Raw genomic sequence first — 17,907 nt, 5'->3', positions numbered from 1 at the left:
TGTTCCTGTTGAGTGGTGGTATCTTCATCTTGGATTGTCTGAATGTTGCCTGGATTGGAGTTGGACTCGATGGTCCCTATGGATCCCTCTAAAATGTGGTATGTATGATTCTGTGATTGGAGCAGCAAAGCACCACTGCCTGCTCTCATTCCTTTACTTGGTGCTTCCGGATACGGTGTGGGCAAGCATCAGCCAGCGTGGCTGGAGGAGAGACCCTAATGCGTTTTTTGGGATGGCTGTGTTGGGAGTTAAGGGGATGTTCTCAGTGCAAATGCTGTGATGTTACCTTGGTTGGCTTTGAAGGGTGGCTGATGCTTCGAGTGAGAGGGAGTAGACAAAGGCCCCGGGTGCCGTGGTTACTTGCTGTGTTGGCTTCTGGCAGTGCATGCCTGCCTGAAAGGGAAAGCAAGAGTTCACCCTTCATTGTGGAGGTGAAAATGAGGCCAGAAGAACAGCTCTGGTCGAGGTACATGAAGAGTGCTTGGGAGCTGTGTTTGCTCCGTTTCTTTTTCAGCATCGTGGAGAATAGTCATACTGGGCTGTGATAGATTAGAGTTTTGAAAGGAAAGACTCCTCATATGTGGGGTTTTTTTTTTTTTGGGGGGGTGCATTGTAGCCGTTTTACACAGATGCCCAAAGTACCTGGGGTTTAGTCTTGTATTTTAGAGGGTGATGGATTCATTTATTGAGAGGATGGGGGCTGAAGAGTGTGATTTTCTTCCAGAAGGGGAAGTGAAGGGTCAGAGTGTCTGTCTTTCACAGACAGAAAGGAAGAGGAAAGGAAGAGGAAAGCAGGAAGTTTGTTCCTGCTCTGGAAGGATGGAAGGCGTCAGGACAGAGGAACGAGAACTCTTGCCAAAGGGCATGTCCGTGATCCATGGTGAGCATTGTGTAGACATGTAGAAAATATTTTGGTAAAGGCAAAAAAAGGAGACAAGGATGGAAGCCGAAGAGAAGAAATGGCAAGGATAGGACAGGGAGAGGGAAAAAGGAAGGAGAAAGAGAAGGAATAGATAGAGGAAGAGATGAAGAATGGAAAAGGAGGAGAAAAGAACGAGAGATAAAGAAGGAATGAAAAAAGAAGGAGAAAGAGGAAAAAAGGTGGGAAGGAAGTAAAGGAAAGAAGGAGAAAGAAAAGGAAACCAGAACGAAGCAAGCACTAGAGAGAAAGAACATAGAAAGGATAAATGAGTTTACATACATGCACGGATGCAATCACTGTACGCAGAAAAGTGGTGAGGGAGAGAAAGGGAGAAAGAAATAAGCAAGGAAGAAACGAAGCAAGGAAGAAATTAAGGAGAGGAGATGACAAAGAAGAGACACAAGGAAGAAACAGTAAAGGAGATGACGAGATTGCAGCAACGTTACCTTGCACCAAAATGAGAGAAAGAAAGGAAAAAGGCTCCTTTCTTTTTACTTGGAATCTATGCAAGTAAAAAGCAAGGAAGGAAGGAAGAAAGAATAGAAGGAAAGGGAGGAAGGAAGGAAGAGATGATAGACAAGATGACCAGCACACACCGATGTCACCTCTAGACGCCGAAGGGAGCTGGTCCCCTACAGCCTCCGCCTTGGTTAGAGTACCGCGCTCCGGCACTGATAGCCCGTCATTAGCGCTGATGTCCCGTAATTAGCGCAGATGGCTCCGTCTTTGATGTTCGCCGCCGCGGCGCCCGAGGCGACTGTTGAGCTGCGGGCGGGGGTAAAGAAGAGCGAAGGATGGAAAGAGAAGGGAAAGGGGATGTGAACAATCGGGCACGGCCGGGATGAGAACGGAAAGGAGAAGGAAGACAAGAAAGCAAAAGAGGAAAGAGCAGAAAGCCGAGAGAGGAGAAGGAAGGAAAGAAAGTAGAAAAGGAAAATGCTAAAGCGGGAAAGAGAAAGGAGAACCAGGAAGAAGAAAAGCAGGGAGAAGGCAAGCGCGGCAAGCGAAGTGCGGGCGGGAGCGTGTGCGGCGTGGGAGCAGCACACGGTGTCGCTGCAGGCTCAGGAACGGCGTGGGAGCGGCGAGGCGGCTCCGCCCCGGTGCGGCGGAGAGCCCGGCTGTGAGCGCGGGGGGGGCGGCGCGGCGCGGGGCGGGGCGGTGAGGAGAGCCGGGGCGTGCGGGCGGCGGCGGGGAGCCGTGCGGGGCCCGGGTAAGGGCCGGTGTCGGCGGCGGCGGCGGCGATGGCGGGGTGGTGCGTGTGGGCGGTGCGGGTGGTGGTGCTGCAGGCGGCCTGGGCGGTGGTCGGCGGGCAGGTGCGGTACTCGGTGGCGGAGGAAGCGAAGGGCGGGACGGTGGTGGGGCGTCTGGCGCAGGACCTGGGCCTGGAGGCGGGCGAGGCGGAGGCGCGGCGGCTGCGGCTGGTGGCGCCGGGCCGGCGGGCGAGCGTGGAGGTGAGCGGGGCGAGCGGGGCGCTGGTGGTGAGCTCGCGGCTGGACCGGGAGGAGCTGTGCGGGAAGAGCGCGCCGTGCGCCCTGCGGCTGGAGGTGCTGCTGGAGCGGCCGCTGCGCGTCTTCCACGTGGAGCTGGAGGTCACCGACATCAATGACAACGCCCCGCTCTTCCCCGCCGCCCGCAAAAACCTCAGCATCGCGGAGCTGTCGCTGCCGGGTTCTCGTTTCCCGCTGGAGGGCGCGTCGGATGCCGATGTGGGAGCCAACGCGCAGCTCTCCTACACGCTCAGCCCCAGCGAGCACTTCTCTTTGGATTTACAAAAATCGAATGAGCGAAATGCTGTACCCGACCTTGTTTTAACGAAACCTCTGGACCGGGAGACGGTGCCTGTGCATCGTCTGGTGGTGACGGCGAGTGACGGGGGCCGTCCGTCTCTGACGGGCACGATGGAGCTGGTGATCTCGGTGCTGGACGCCAACGACAACGCGCCCCAGTTCAACCAGTCGGTGTATAAAGTGCAGCTGCCGGAGAGCGCTGGAGAGGGCACGCTAGTGACGCGGGTGAACGCCACAGATCCGGACGAGGGAATTAACAGTGAAGTGACCTACACGCGACGAACTTCATTCCCCTGAGTGGAAGAGATGTGATCTCCATCAATCCGAGGACGGGCGAGATCCGACTGACGGGCGCCCTGGACTTTGAAGAAGTCAGTGTATTTGATTTTCGCATTGAAGCGAGAGACAAAGGTTGGCCCCCTTTGTCGGGTCACTGCAGCGTTGAGCTGGAGGTGCTGGACGTGAACGACAACGCGCCGGAGGTGCGGGTGACGTCGCTGTCGGTGCCGGTGCCGGAGGACGCGTCGGTGGGGACGGTGGTGGCGCTGCTGAGCGTGTCGGACCGGGACTCGGGGGCGAACGGTCGCGTGCGGTGCGCGGTGTGGCCGGCGGGGCCGTTCGGTCTGGTGTCGACGTTCGCGGGGGTCGTACTCGCTGGTGGTGCGGGAGGCGCTGGACCGGGAGCGGGTGTCGGAGTACGAGGTGGAGGTGCGGGCGGAGGACGGCGGGTCGCCGTCGCTGCTTGGCAGGCGCGGGCTGCGGGTGTCGGTGTCGGACGTGAACGACAACGCGCCGGCGTTCGCGCAGGCCGTGTACACGGTGCTGGCGCGGGGAGAACAACGCGGCGGGCGCGGAGCTGGCGCGGCTGTGGGCGCGGGACCCGGACGAGGCGGGCAACGGGCGCGTGAGCTACTCGGTGGCGGAGGGCGGCGGCGGGGGCGCGGGGCCGGGCGTCGGGTGGCGCTCGGCGTCGAGCTACGTGTCGGTGGACGCGGAGAGCGGGCGCCTGTGGGCGGTTGCGTCCGTTGGACTACGAGGAGGTGCAGGTGCTGGAGTTCGAGGTGCGGGCGGTGGACGCGGGGGAGCCGCCGCTGTGCGGCAACGCGACGGTGCAGCTGTTCGTGGTGGACGAGAACGACAACGCGCCGGCGCTGCTGCCGGCTGCGGGCGGCGGGCCGGGGCCCGAGGCGGCGGGGGGTCCGGGTGCGGGTCCGGAGTCGGGGGTGTTGTGGGCGTGGGCGTCGTGGGGGGCGCCGGCGGGGCAGGTGGTGGCGAAGATCCGCGCGGTGGACGCGGACTCGGGCTACAACGCGTGGCTGCGCTACGAGCTGTGGGAGCCGCGGGGGAAGGGCCCGTTCCGCGTGGGGCTGTACAGCGGCGAGGTGAGCACGGCGCGGGCGCTGGAGGAGGCGGACGGCCCGCGGCAGAGGCTGGTGATCGTGGTGCGGGACCACGGGGAGCCGGCGCGCTCGGCCACGGCCACGCTGAGCGTGTCGCTGGTGGAGGGCGCCGAGGCGGCGCTGGCGGCCGCGGGCTCGTCGTCGTCGTCGTTCTCGTCGTCGTCGGGGTCGGGTGTGCGGGCGGCGGAGGGCCGCGCGTCGCCGTCGTCGTGGTCGTCGTGGACGAACGTGTGGCTGGTGGTGGCCATCTGCGCGGTGTCGAGCGTGTTCGTGCTGGCGCTGGTGCTGTACGGGGCGTGGCGGTGGGCGCCGCGGGCGGCCGTGCTGTCGGGGCCCGGGCCGGCGACGCTGGTGTGCGCCAGCGAAGTGGGGAGCTGGTCGTACTCGCAGCGCCAGAGCCGGAGCCTGTGCGTGGCGGAGGGCGCGGGCAAGAGCGACCTGATGGTTTTCAGCCCCAACTTCCCGCCGCCGCCCGGCCCCGCGGCGAAGGAGACGCAGCCGGAGGCGCCCGCTCTGCTGGACACGGTCAGTGGCCCTTCCTCGCCCCTTGCCCCGGGCCCCTTCTCCCTTGTTCCCCTTATGGACCTGGTGGCCCAAGTTGCTCTTCCGTGAGGGCCGCTGGTCAGGCGTTGGTGGGAGGGTGTCTGAGTCCGTGGGGCGTGTGGGCAGTGGGTGCTTGGTGGATGCTTGACGATGTTAATGGGGCCTTTGCCTGTGCCTCGGCGTCGTTGTCGGAGCCCCTCGGCTCTTGCTTTGCGGTTCTGGGTGTGAGCTGAATAAATCAGAGTTGATTGGGATGAGAGGTGCCAACAACATCAGTTTTCAGTATCATGACAAGCCCAGCTGAAGAGAATTTCCTGATCCCCATGAATATGACACCTCTGTGTGTTTGTATGTACCCTTCATTGCTGGGAAGCATCTGCAGAAGCTGGAATGAGCCTTGAGTTGGGCGGGAAGAAAACTGTGGCATGTGGAACGGGTGAATGTTGTTATGGCAGTGAGTAGGGCCTGGCCATGTCTTGATGTGAAGGATGACCTTGAGCAGTGGGAAGAGTTGTGTGAGGGAAATGGAAATCCTTGGGAAGAGAATGGGCCATGTCATAACACGACAGGAATGGGAGATGGTGTGCTTATCTGGAGAATGCATGTCCCAGAGTGGGGAACGGAGGATGCTTCAAGGTAAGCATGAGACAGGATGGGCAGAGAGCCATGCTACCCAGAATTCTTTTCCAGGCTCCAATAGTCTGGAGTTGGAGGTCTTCTGCATCCTGACATAGCATATGGTATTGAAATGCCAACAATGTCCTCTGACATTATGAATAGTTGGTACTAGAGAGAGTCCCTTGTGCTGCTGTCTGATTGCCGTGGCAATGTGTTGACAAAAGCAGGTGAGATACAAGCTGCTGAACACTGTCTGATGCTGTCACTGCTGATTTGGAAAAGTCGTTGTGGGACAATAGTGATTCAATCTGCTCTCCTTGCATAGTGGTGGGCATCTACAGGAGCTTCATCAGCTGTTGCTGATGCTGTGATGCTTCTGTTGTCCTCAGTAGAATTTTTAAGTGGCGGTAAAGGAGGAGGGTGTGAGCTCTGTGCACTCAACTTCCCCTTCTCATCCACTTCCATAGGTGGCCTCAGTAGAGATGGTGTGTCCTCTTGTCAATATTCTCTCATTACAATAGGTGCACGTACATACCAGACCCTGCAGAGCAGCCCAGCTCAGGTGTTCTGTCATAGAAATGCTACGGAAATCCTTGGGAAAGACCACAGGACGTGTCATAAGAAGAGAAGAATGGGAGATGATGTGCTTCTCTTGAGAACACATGTGCTAGCATGAGGAATGGTGGATCCTGGGATCTTTTTCTAGGCTGGAAGAGTCTGGACTTAGAGGCCTTCTGGGTCTTGAGATAGTTACACGGCATCAAAATGCCCACAGTGTCTTTTGAGGCTATGAAGATCTCCCACCAGAGACAGTCCCTTGTGTTGCTGCCTGCCTGGACATAGTTAGTGTGTTGATAAGTGCAGGTAAGGGAGCGATTGCTGAATACTGTCAGAGGGACCTTTTCTCTCTTCTTTTGAGAAGGTTGTTGTGGGAGGGTAGCGCTTCAGTTTGCTCTCATTGTGTACTGGTGAGCATCTGTAGTAGCTTCCACAAATGTTTATGTTGCCATGATGCTTCCTTTGTACTATTTGGGAAGGATTGGTAAAGGCACATGATGAGACGGGTATAATCTTTGTGCTCTTGATGTCCCCTACGTGTGCACTTGCACAGTAGCCTCGGTAGAGATGCTGTGTCCTCTTACACATGGCTCGTTCTGATGTGTGCATGTACACACCAAACCCTGCAGAGTAGCTCCGCTCTGGTTTTCTGTGGTGCAAATTTTCCCACCCAGTTGAAAATGTGAGCGTGTTTGTGCTTCGGCATTTGGTGTGGTTCTCTCAAAGAATGAAATCCATGTGGAGTGGGATCTGAGCTGTCACTGCTCTGATCACGGAATCTTGAAGAACTGTAACATGTAACTCTGTAGAGTTTCCAGCGGAAATTGCTGAAAAGGTGACAAGTATTTAGGTGCAAATGCCTGGGCCATGCTCAGGGTGGGGTTTTGAGCTGAGACGTGTCATAAGGAGACAAGAATGGGAGATGATGTGCTTGTCTTGAGAACCCATGTCCCAGAGTAGGTGTTGTGGTTTAGCCCAGCCAGTAGCTAAGCTACCATGCCACTGCTCACTCACTCCTCTCCCCCAGTGGGGTGGAGAGGAGAAAAATGTAACAAAAGGTTTGAGGGTTGAGATAAGAACAGGGAGGGATCACCCACCAACTGTGGGCCCAGGTGTTTGGAGACAAATGAATTCAATTTGTTGTCAGTTACTTGAGAGAGGATAATGAGAAACAAAGCCAGATCTTAAAAACACCTTCCCCCACCCCTCCCTTCTTCCTGGTTCTACTTCCTCCCCACTCAGCAGTGCAAGGGGATGGGGAATGGGGGTTGCAGGTCAATTCCTCACATGCTGTTTCTGCTGCTCCTTCCTGCTTAGGGGGACGATTCCTTACACTCTTCCCCTGCTCCAACATGGGGTGCCCCTCATGCAAGACAGTGCTCCATGATCTTCTCCAATGTGAGTCCTTCCTTAAGGATGCAATCCTTACCCATCAGATGGCTCCAGCACAGTTTTTCCCCTCATAGTCAGAATCTTCTTGGGATGCAGCCACTCGCTCCAGCGTGGAGTCCCTTCCCACGAACTGCAGATGCTTCTCTGCTCCATGTGTCAAATCTGTGTCAGGAGGTCTGGTGTCACAGGGCAGAGTAGAGGGGGAAAATCACCTCTCTGACCTGCTAGCCACACTTCTTTTGATGCAGTGCAGGACACGATTGGTTTTCTTGGCTGTGAGCACACTTTGCTGGCTCATATTCAGTTTTTCATCCACCATCACCTCCAAGCCCATCTCCTCAATGCTTCTCTCAATCCCCTCATTGCCCAGCCTGTATCCATCTTTGGGATTGCCCTGACCCAGGTGCAGGACCTTATTGAACTTCTTGAGGTTTGCAGAGGCCGACCTCTGTAGCATGTCAGGGTCTCTCTGGATGGCATCCCTTCCCTCTGGAGAATCAACCACAGCACTCATCTCGCTGTCATCTGCAAACTTGATGAGGGTTCACTCAGTCCCATTGTCCACGTCCTCGACAAAGATGTTATGTAATGCTGGTCCTGATACAGGCCCCTGAGGGACACCACTCGTCACTGGTCTCCACCCAGACGTTGCCATTGACCGTGACTCTTTGAGTGTGACTGTGCAGCCAGTTCCTTATTCATTGAGTGATCCACCTGTCAAATCCATGTCTTTCCATTATAGAGACAAGGATGTTGTGCCAGACAGTATCAGTCATCTTCCCTTGTCCACCAATGCTGTAACACTGTCATAGAAGGCCACCAGAATTGTCAGGTACGATTTGGCCTTAGTGAAGCCATGTTGGATGTCACCAGTCACCTCTCTGTATTCCATGTGCCTTAGCATAGTTTCCAGGAGGGTTTACTCCATGATCTTGCTGGGCAGAGAGGTGAGACTGACTGGCCTGTAGTTCCTGGGTCTTCCTTTTTTCCCTTTTTAAGACTGGTGGTTATGTTTCCCCTTGTCTGGTCACTGGGAACTTCACCGGACTGCCTCAACTTTTCAAATATGATGGATAATGGCTTAGCAACTTTGTCTGCCAGTTGCCTCAGGAGCAGTGGATGCATCGCGTCAGGTCTCATGAGCTAGTGCACCTTCAGGTTTCTTAGCTTGTCTCCAACCTGATCTTCTCCTAAGGTTGGTGGTACTTCATTCTCTCAGCTGAGTTTTGCTGTTCCAGGTGTGAGTCGTTCTACTTTAGAATAAAATCAGTGCCAATTGTGGTGAGAGGTGCCACAATATCAGCTTTCAAGAAGCTCTTGCTTGCTGATGTGCAGCATTTTCAGTCGAGCTTGATGAAGAACTGCAAGAGATGCAGGCTGTGGTGCTGACAGTCCCCCAGGCACCATTTACTGACATTTGTGTTGCTGACTGCTCCCTGTGCTTGTATCAGATGTGGGTTCTTGTGGAAAACTTTTTATGTTCTTTCAATATTTGGATCAGCAGTGACAACTTAAAGAATCTGTGTAAACTTTCTTTTCTAGCTAAAAAAACCAAACATCTCCAAATTGTCCTGCAGATTAGATATAATCTCTTTCAGTGCTGTGCTGATCAGCATTTGAGTTGCTCTTTCAGTGCATGAAATCAATGCCCGTTGCCATTAGAGCTGTCCCAACATCATGGATTTGTGAAAGGTATGTCCTGCTTAACTATCCTGATCTCCTTCTATGACAAGGTGACCCACTTAGTGAATGAGGGCGAGGCTGTGGATGTTGTCTATCTGGACTTTAGTAAAGACTTTGACACTGTTCCCCAGAGCACTCTCTGGGAGAAATTGGCTGCTCATGGCTTGATGGGTGTACTCTTTGCTGTGTCAAAGACTGGCTGGCTGGCCAGGCCCAGGAGTTGTGGTGAATGGAGTTCGTTCCTGTTGGCGGCTGGTCACCAGGGGTGTTCTGCAGGGCTCAGTACTGGGGCCGTTTTTGTTCAATATGTTTATCAGTGAAGGGATCAAGTGCACCTTCAGTAACTCAGACGACACCAAGAGAGGTGGGAGTGTTGACCTTCTTAAGGGTAGGAAGGCTCTACAGAGGGATCTGGACAGGCTGGATTGATGGGCCGAGGCCAATTGTATGAGGGTCAACAAGGCTACGTGTTGAGTCCTGCGATCGAATCACAACCACCCCATGGAACACTAAAGGATTGGGGAAGAGTGGCTGGAAAGCTGCTTGGTGGAAAAGGACTGGTGCATGTTGCTTGACAGCCGGTTGAACGTGAGCCAGCAGTGTGGGCAGGTGGCCAAGATGGCCAATAGCATCCTGTCTTATATCGGAAGTAGTGTGGCCAGCAGGACTAGGGAAGTGATTGTCCCCCTGTACTCAGCACTGCTGAGGCCACACCTTGAATACTGTGTTCAGTTTTGAGCCCCTCTCTACAAGAAAGTCTTTGAGGTGCTGGAGCTTGTCCAAAGGAGGGCAACGAAGCTGGTGAAGGGTCTGGAGCACGTGTCTTATGAGGAGTAGCTGAAGGAACTGGGGTTGTCTGGTCTGCATGCAAGGAAGCTGACGGGAGACCTCTACAACTCCATGAAAGGAGATTGTAATGAGGTAGGTGTCGATGTCTTTTCCCAAGTAGCAAGTGATGGGCCAAGTGGAAGCGGCCTCAAGTTGTGTGACAGGGGAGGTTTAGATTGGATGTTAGGAAAACTTTCTTCACCAAAAGGGTTGTCAAGCATTGGCACAGGCTGCCCAGGGAAGGGGTTGAGCCACCATCCCTGGAGGTATTTAAAAGACGTAGTGGTTAGGGTAAATGGTTGGACTTGATGGTGTCAGGGTCTTTTCCAAGATGATGATTCTCTGATCATCTTTTAAAATAGTATTGCTTAAAGGTGTGTAACATTTCCATCTGACATTGCTGAAGCCTTGCAAAACATGAAGGGTCAGCTGCGGAGAGTCTGCTGGACACCGTGTGTGCCGTATCATCTATATGTTTTCCGATGGTGCTGTCATTGATGGAAGAGTCTGCAAAAACAGGGCTGAAAAGAAACTGAGACATGTTCATGGAGATGAATGTGGCAGTGGCACTGAGTAGGTTCTGGGCATATCCTGATGTGAAGGGTGATCTTGAGCAGTGGGAAGAGTTGTGTGAGGGAAGTGGAAATCCTTGGTAAGAGCATGGGCCATGTCTTAAGACAAGAATGGGAAATTATGCGCTTTTCTTGAGAATGCATGTTGAGAGTGGGAAGTGGAGGATGCCTAGAGGAAAGCATGTGTCAGGATGGGCACAGAGTGTTCTTTTGCAGGATCCTTTCCCAGGCTCCAAGGGTCTGGAGTTGGAGGCCTTCTGGATCTTGAGATAGTGACATGGTATCGAAACTCCCACAATGTCCTTTAAGGTTATGAAGATCTACCACCAGAGACATGAATTTTTGCTGCTGCCTGACTGATGCAGGTAACATGTTGGTAAGTGGCGATGAGATGCAGACTTGCTGAACATTGCCCGATGAACCGTTTCCCGCTTGTTTTGAGAAAAGTGGTGTGAGAGGGTAGGGCTCCAACGTGCTGTCCTTGTGTAGTGGTGGGTGTTGTAGTAGCTTCCACAGCTGTTGATGTTGCCATGATGGTTCATTGTTCCTCTTCCTTCTCATGCAGGATTTGTAAGCAGGTGAGATGAGGAGGTGCGTGTAATGTGTGTGTGCTTCATTTCCTCTCCTTGCTGCATGGACTGTGTAGGACTGGATAATGTCTGCTTAGGTGGAGATTTCATTTCCCAGGGCTTGGGATAGAGTATTCAAATATAAAAACTTGGAAAACGCCCAACGCACAGAGTTGCTTGCTATACCTCATAGGACCTCCAGAAGTTGTTGATATCCTTGGCCTTGGTGTTCTCTGTGATCTTCCTATTCGATGTGAAGACATCTCCCATACACACCTTTGATCCATTGTTTTTGATGGGGCATCGTGTTGGTGAAATTTCGTGTTGGTGAATCGTATTTTCCAAATTTTGATCAGATTTGGCGAGCCTTCTCTGAACCTCTCCTTGGTTACCTCTCTGCTCCTAGTCTTGCTAGTGAGGGGAAGAAGTGCCTTAAAGGCTTTTGCAGAATGTGAGTCATTTTTTCCTTTCCATCTTCTCCAGAAAGCTGTGCTAACATTAGGGGAGAATGGCCCTTAGAAGGCATTCCCCTCTCCTGCAAATGTTTATTTTTTGAAGAAGCAACAAGTGACATTACAGCTAAGTGAATGATACCTAAAGAAGAAGAATGTGAAAGACAGATATGCTTTTGTTCGTGTCGAGGGGTGGTATCTTCATCTTGGATTGACTGAATGTTGCCTGGATTGGGAGTTGGACTCGATGATCCTTATGGGTCCCTTCCAAGCTGAGATATTTTATGGTTCTATGATTTGAGCAGCAAAGCACCACTGCCTGCTCTCGTTCCTTTCTTGGTGCTTCTGGCCACAGTGTGGGCAAGTGGCAGCCAGTGCGGCTGGAGGAGGGACTATAATGCGTTTTTGCGGTGGCTGTGTTGGGAGTTAAGGAGATGTTGTCGTTGAGAATGCCATAGTGGCTTTTGAGAGGTGGTTAATGCTACTGAGTGAGAGGTATTTGGAGGAGACTAATGCCCCTGTGTGCCGAGGCTCTCGCTGAGTTGTTCTGGCAGTGCATGCCTGCCTGAAAGGGAAAACAAGAGCTGACCAATCATTGTAAGTGGAAAAGAGGCCAGAAGAAGAGGTATAGGAGGAGTGCTCGGGAGCTGTGGTTGCCCCGTTCTTTTACAGCCTTCTCAGAGATTTGTTGTGCTGGGCTGTGATGGGTTTGAGTTTCCAAAGGAAAGACTCCCTGAGTGTTTTTTGGGCTCACTGGAGCGTTTTTGCACTGATGTACAAGGTCTTGGTGTTGTGTTTCAGAGGATGGTGGATTCATGTCTTGAGAGGACGAGGGCTGAAGAGTGTGATTTTCTTGCAGAAGGAGAGGTGAAGATTCAGAGTGTCTGTCTTGCATAGTCTGGAGGAAAGCAGGAAGGTTGTTCCTCGTCTGGAAGGATGGAAGGCGTGGGGGCAGAGGAACGAGAGCTCTTGCCAAAGAGCATGTCCGTGCTCTGTTGTCTTGGTAAAGGCAAAAAAGAGGAGACATGGATGGAAGCAAAAGTGAAGAGGAAACAAGGGTAAGACTGGTGAGGCAAAAAAAGAAGAAAGAGAAGGAAAAGAACGAGGAAAGAGGAAAAAGATTAATGGAAGTGAAAGGAAAGATGAAGAATGAAAAAGACACCGAAAAGAAGGAGAAATAAAAAATGAAACAGGAAGGAAGGAAGGAACGAGAAAGAAAATGAAACCATAAGCAAGCACCAGAGAGCAGGAAAATAACCTAAGAAAGGATAAATGAATTTACTACCACGCACAGAGGTAATGAGTGTACAGAGAAAGTGGTAAGTGAGTGAAAAGGAGAAGAAAGAAACAAGGAAGGAGAAGTGAAGCAAGAAGAAATGAAGAAGGGAGAAAGATGACAAAGAATAGAAACAAGAAAAAACAGTAAAGGAGATGACGAGGTTGCACCAACGTTGCCTGCAGAAGAATCACAGAAGGAAAGAAGAAAGCAGAAGGAAGTAATCTAGAGAAGTGAAAAGGCATGGAAAGAAGAGAAAATAAATAGAAGGGAAGGGAGGAAGGAAGGACGAGATAATAGACAAGATGACCAGCACGCACCATGTCACCTGTAGACGCCGAAGGGAGCTGGTCCCTACAGCCTCCGCCTCGGTTAGAGTACCGCGCTGCGGCGCTGAAAGCCCGTCATTAGCGCTGATGCCCCGTAATTAGCGCAGATGGCCCCGTAATTAGCGCTGATAGCTCCGTCTTTGATGTTCGCCGCCGCGGCGCCCGAGGCGACTGTTGAGCTGCGAGCGGGGGTAAAGAAAAGCGAAGGATGGAAAGAGAAGGGAAAGGGGAGTGAAGAATCGGGCACGGTCGGGAGAGAACGGAAAGGAGAAGGAAGACAAGAAAGCAAAAGAGGAAAGAGCAGAAAGTCGAGAGAGGAGAAGGAAGGACAGAAAGTAGAGAAAGAAGCTGCGAAAGCGGGAAAGAGAAAGGAGAACCAGGAAGAAGAAAAGCAGGGAGAAGGCAAGCGCGGCAAGCCAAGTGCGGCGGGAGCGTGTGCGGCGTGGGAGCAGCACACGGTGTCGCTGCAGGCTCAGGAACGGCGTGGGAGCGGCGAGGCGGCTCCGCCCCGGTGCGGCGGAGAGCCCGGCTGTGAGCGCGGGGGGCGGCGCGGCGCGGCGCGGGGCGGGGCGGTGAGGAGAGCCGGGACGTGCGGGCGGCGGCGGGGAGCCGTGCGGGGCCCGGGTAAGGGCCGGTGTCGGCGGCGGCGATGGCGGGGTGGTGCGTGTGGGCGGTGCGGGTGGTGGTGCTGCAGGCGGCCTGGGCGGTGGTCGGCGGGCAGGTGCGGTACTCGGTGGCGGAGGAAGCGAAGGGCGGGACGGTGGTGGGGCGTCTGGCGCAGGACCTGGGCCTGGAGGCGGGCGAGGCGGAGGCGCGGCGGCTGCGGCTGGTGGCGCCGGGCCGGCGGGCGAGCGTGGAGGTGAGCGGGGCGAGCGGGGCGCTGGTGGTGAGCTCGCGGCTGGACCGGGAGGAGCTGTGCGGGAAGAGCGCGCCGTGCGCCCTGCGGCTGGAGGTGCTGCTGGAGCGGCCGCTGCGCGTCTTCCACGTGGAGCTGGAGGTCACCGACATCAACGACAACGCCCCGCGCTTCCCCGCCGCTCGCAAAAATCTCAGTTACCGGAGAATTCACCCCTGCCGGGTCTCGTTTCCCGCTGGAGGGCGCGTCGGATGCCGATGTGGGAGCCAACGCGCAGCTCTCCTACACGCTCAGCCCCAGCGAGCACTTCTCTTTGGATTTACAAAAATCAAATGAGCGAAATACTGTACCCGACCTTGTTTTAACGAAACCTCTGGACCGGGAGACGGTGCCCGTGCATAGTCTGGTGCTGACGGCGAGTGACGGGGGCCGTCCGTCTCTGACGGGCACGATGGAGCTGGTGATCTCGGTGCTGGACGCCAATGACAACGCGCCCCAGTTCAACCAGTCGGTGTATAAAGTGCAGCTGCCGGAGAGCGCTGGAGAGGGCACGCTGGTGACGAGGGTGAACGCCACAGATCCGGACGAGGGAATTAACAGTGAAGTGACCTACACGGCGACCAACTTTATTCCCCTGAGTGGAAGAGATGTGATCTCTGTCAATCCGAAGACGGGGGAGATCCGACTGACGGGCGCCCTGGACTTTGAAGAAGTCAGTGTATTTGATTTTCGCATTGAAGCGAGAGACAAAGGTTGGCCCCCTTTGTCGAGTCACTGCAGCGTTGAGCTGGAGGTGCTGGACGTGAACGACAACGCGCCGGAGGTGCGGGTGACGTCGCTGTCGGTGCCGGTGCCGGAGGACGCGTCGGTGGGGACGGTGGTGGCGCTGCTGAGCGTGTCGGACCGGGACTCGGGGGCGAACGGTCGCGTGCGGTGCGCGGTGTGGCCGGCGGGGCCGTTCGGTCTGGTGTCGACGTTCGCGGGGTCGTACTCGCTGGTGGTGCGGGAGGCGCTGGACCGGGAGCGGGTGTCGGAGTACGAGGTGGAGGTGCGGGCGGAGGACGGCGGGTCGCCGTCGCTGCTTGGCAGGCGCGGGCTGCGGGTGTCGGTGTCGGACGTGAACGACAACGCGCCGGCGTTCGCGCAGGCCGTGTACACGGTGCTGGCGCGGGAGAACAACGCGGCGGGCGCGGAGCTGGCGCGGCTGTGGGCGCGGGACCCGGACGAGGCGGGCAACGGGCGCGTGAGCTACTCGGTGGCGGAGGGCGGCGGCGGGGGCGCGGGGCCGGGCGTCGGGTGGCGCTCGGCGTCGAGCTACGTGTCGGTGGACGCGGAGAGCGGGCGCCTGTGGGCGGTGCGTCCGTTGGACTACGAGGAGGTGCAGGTGCTGGAGTTCGAGGTGCGGGCGGTGGACGCGGGGGAGCCGCCGCTGTGCGGCAACGCGACGGTGCAGCTGTTCGTGGTGGACGAGAACGACAACGCGCCGGCGCTGCTGCCGGCTGCGGGCGGCGGGCCGGGGCCCGAGGCGGCGGGGGGGTCCGGGTGCGGGTCCGGAGTCGGGGGTGTTGTGGGCGTGGGCGTCGTGGGGGGCGCCGGCGGGGCAGGTGGTGGCGAAGATCCGCGCGGTGGACGCGGACTCGGGCTACAACGCGTGGCTGCGCTACGAGCTGTGGGAGCCGCGGGGGAAGGGCCCGTTCCGCGTGGGGCTGTACAGCGGCGAGGTGAGCACGGCGCGGGCGCTGGAGGAGGCGGACGGCCCGCGGCAGAGGCTGGTGATCGTGGTGCGGGACCACGGGGAGCCGGCGCGCTCGGCCACGGCCACGCTGAGCGTGTCGCTGGTGGAGGGCGCCGAGGCGGCGCTGGCGGCCGCGGGCTCGTCGTCGTCGTCGTTCTCGTCGTCGTCGGGGTCGGGTGTGCGGGCGGCGGAGGCCGCGCGTCGCCGTCGTCGTGGTCGTCGTGGACGAACGTGTGGCTGGTGGTGGCCATCTGCGCGGTGTCGAGCGTGTTCGTGCTGGCGCTGGTGCTGTACGGGGCGTGGCGGTGGGCGCCGCGGGCGGCCGTGCTGTCGGGGCCCGGGCCGGCGACGCTGGTGTGCGCCAGCGAAGTGGGGAGCTGGTCGTACTCGCAGCGCCAGAGCCGGAGCCTGTGCGTGGCGGAGGGCGCGGGCAAGAGCGACCTGATGGTTTTCAGCCCCAACTTCCCGCCGCCGCCCGGCCCCGCGGCGAAGGAGACGCAGCCGGAGGCGCCCGCTCTGCTGGACACGGTCAGTGGCCCTTCCTCGCCCCTTGCCCCGGGGCCCCTTCTCCCTCGTTACCCTTATGGCCCTGGTGGCCCTAGTTGCCCTTCCGTGAGGGCCACTGGGCAGGCGGTGGTGGGAGGGTGTCTGAGTCCGTGGGGCGTGTGGGCGGTGGGTGCTTGGCGGGACGGTCTTTCTTGGTGATGTGCGGCATTTGCTTCCGAGCTTGCTGTGGTGGTGACAGTCCCCCAGACACTATTTATTGCTTGTTCCTTTTGCTGTCTGCTGACCGTGCTGGTCTCAGATGTGGTTTCTTGTGGAAAACTGTTCTCATGTGTGCTTCTCCTCTGCCAGAGATGTGGTTCAAGGTGATAACTAGGACTTTATGCTATGGTGTAATTTCTGCAGTTTTGTTTGCTCATCAGGGTTATTATGAAAGTAGTGAAGGTATTATGGACTTGTGCTATGTTCTTTTTCCACATATGTTGTTGCTCTACTCTAGTGCTCTAAAGTGTTCAGGGAGAGGAGTGTGACTCAAGGTAGGTGTCAGACAGGGGATTTTTTGTTTTCTCCTCCTTCCCCTGCATACCATGTTATAGGCTTCTTTCTGTAGTTCTCTGTAGAACTGACATGTTATGATGTACGCTGGTCATTTTTGATAAGTTTTCAATTTTTGTATATGCATTGAAAGCCTTATGGAACCTTCAGAAACATTCTTTTCCAAAAATCCTAATTTGTCCTACACGTAAGATACCATCCATTACAGCGCTGTGCTCGTCAGCATTCAGGTTTTCTCTCACAAAATGCAAATCAGTGCCCGTTGCCATGAGAAGTGTCCTGACACCTTCTCTGCAAATGGATGTGTAACATTTCAGAAGTGTGCGGAGCTCCCAGTTGTGAAGCATTGCGAAACATGAAAGGTGGAGTACAGAGGGTCTGCTGAACCAAGGGTATGTTATACCATCTGTATGTTTTCTATGGTGATCTCATTGATGGGAACGGTTGTGGACTTGAATTGCTGGCCAGAGAAGCAGTGTGACGTATGCTGGCATGTCACGATATTTTTTCAATATCTGCATTAGCAGCCGCAACCTTTTCAAAGCTCCCGGAAATTTCCTTTACAAGCAAAAAATCCCCCACCAACAAACAAAGCAAGCAAGCCCAACCAGTCCACAGCCTCAATAACAAAATCACACAAACTCAAACTCTCCTGCGAAATTGATACCATCCGTTCCATCGGGTTTCTTGTCAACGATGGGGTTATTCTTCTCCCAGCAGGAAATCATTGCCATTGCCATTGAGATCTGTTGAAATATCACCTTTGTTAGAAAGAGTAGAGCGTCTGCTGGATACCATGATATCTATATGATACCATCTGTATGGATTTTTTATGGTGCTGTCATTGGTGGGAAGGGTCTGCTAAAGCTGGCATGAGCTCCAAGGTGGGAAAGGAAACTGTGGCATGTGGCAGAGATCAATGTGGCAGTGAGTAGGGTCTGGCCACATCCTGATGTGAAGGGTGACCTTGAGCAGTGAAAAGAGTTGTGTGAGGGAACTGGAAATCCTTGGGAAGAGCATGGGCCATGTCGTAAGAAGACAAGAATGGGAGATGATGTGCTTGTCTGGAGAATGCATGTCCCAGAGTGGGGAATGGAGGCTGACTAGAGGAAAGCACAAGGCAGGATGGGCACAGAGTGTTCCTGCCCAGGATTTTTTTTCCAGTCTCCAAATATCTGGAGTTGGAGGCCTGCTGGATTATGAGATAGTGTGTGGTATTGAAATGTCCTTAATGTCTTTTGAGGTTATGAATATCTGGCATCAGAAACAGTCGTTTGTGCTGCTGCCTGAGTGCCATAGGAAATGTGTTGGCAAGAGCGGGTGAGATG

The 17,907-nt window shown here is 55.3% G+C and overlaps 2 pseudogenes; both read left to right on the top strand.

The window, feature by feature from the left end:
- Nucleotides 1–2,163: 2,163 nt before the first annotated feature.
- On the top strand, nucleotides 2,164–4,721 carry LOC147527690 (protocadherin alpha-6 pseudogene; annotated as a pseudogene).
- Nucleotides 4,722–12,260: 7,539 nt separating this feature from the next.
- Nucleotides 12,261–17,332, top strand: LOC147527689 (protocadherin alpha-2-like; annotated as a pseudogene).
- The last annotated feature ends 575 nt before the right edge of the window (nucleotides 17,333–17,907 follow it).

The sequence above is a fragment of the Tauraco erythrolophus genome, chromosome 16, assembly GCF_009769465.1.
Source record: "Tauraco erythrolophus isolate bTauEry1 chromosome 16, bTauEry1.pri, whole genome shotgun sequence".
NCBI classification, from domain to species: domain Eukaryota; kingdom Metazoa; phylum Chordata; class Aves; order Musophagiformes; family Musophagidae; genus Tauraco; species Tauraco erythrolophus.
This window is presented reverse-complemented; position numbering and strand designations above follow the sequence as displayed.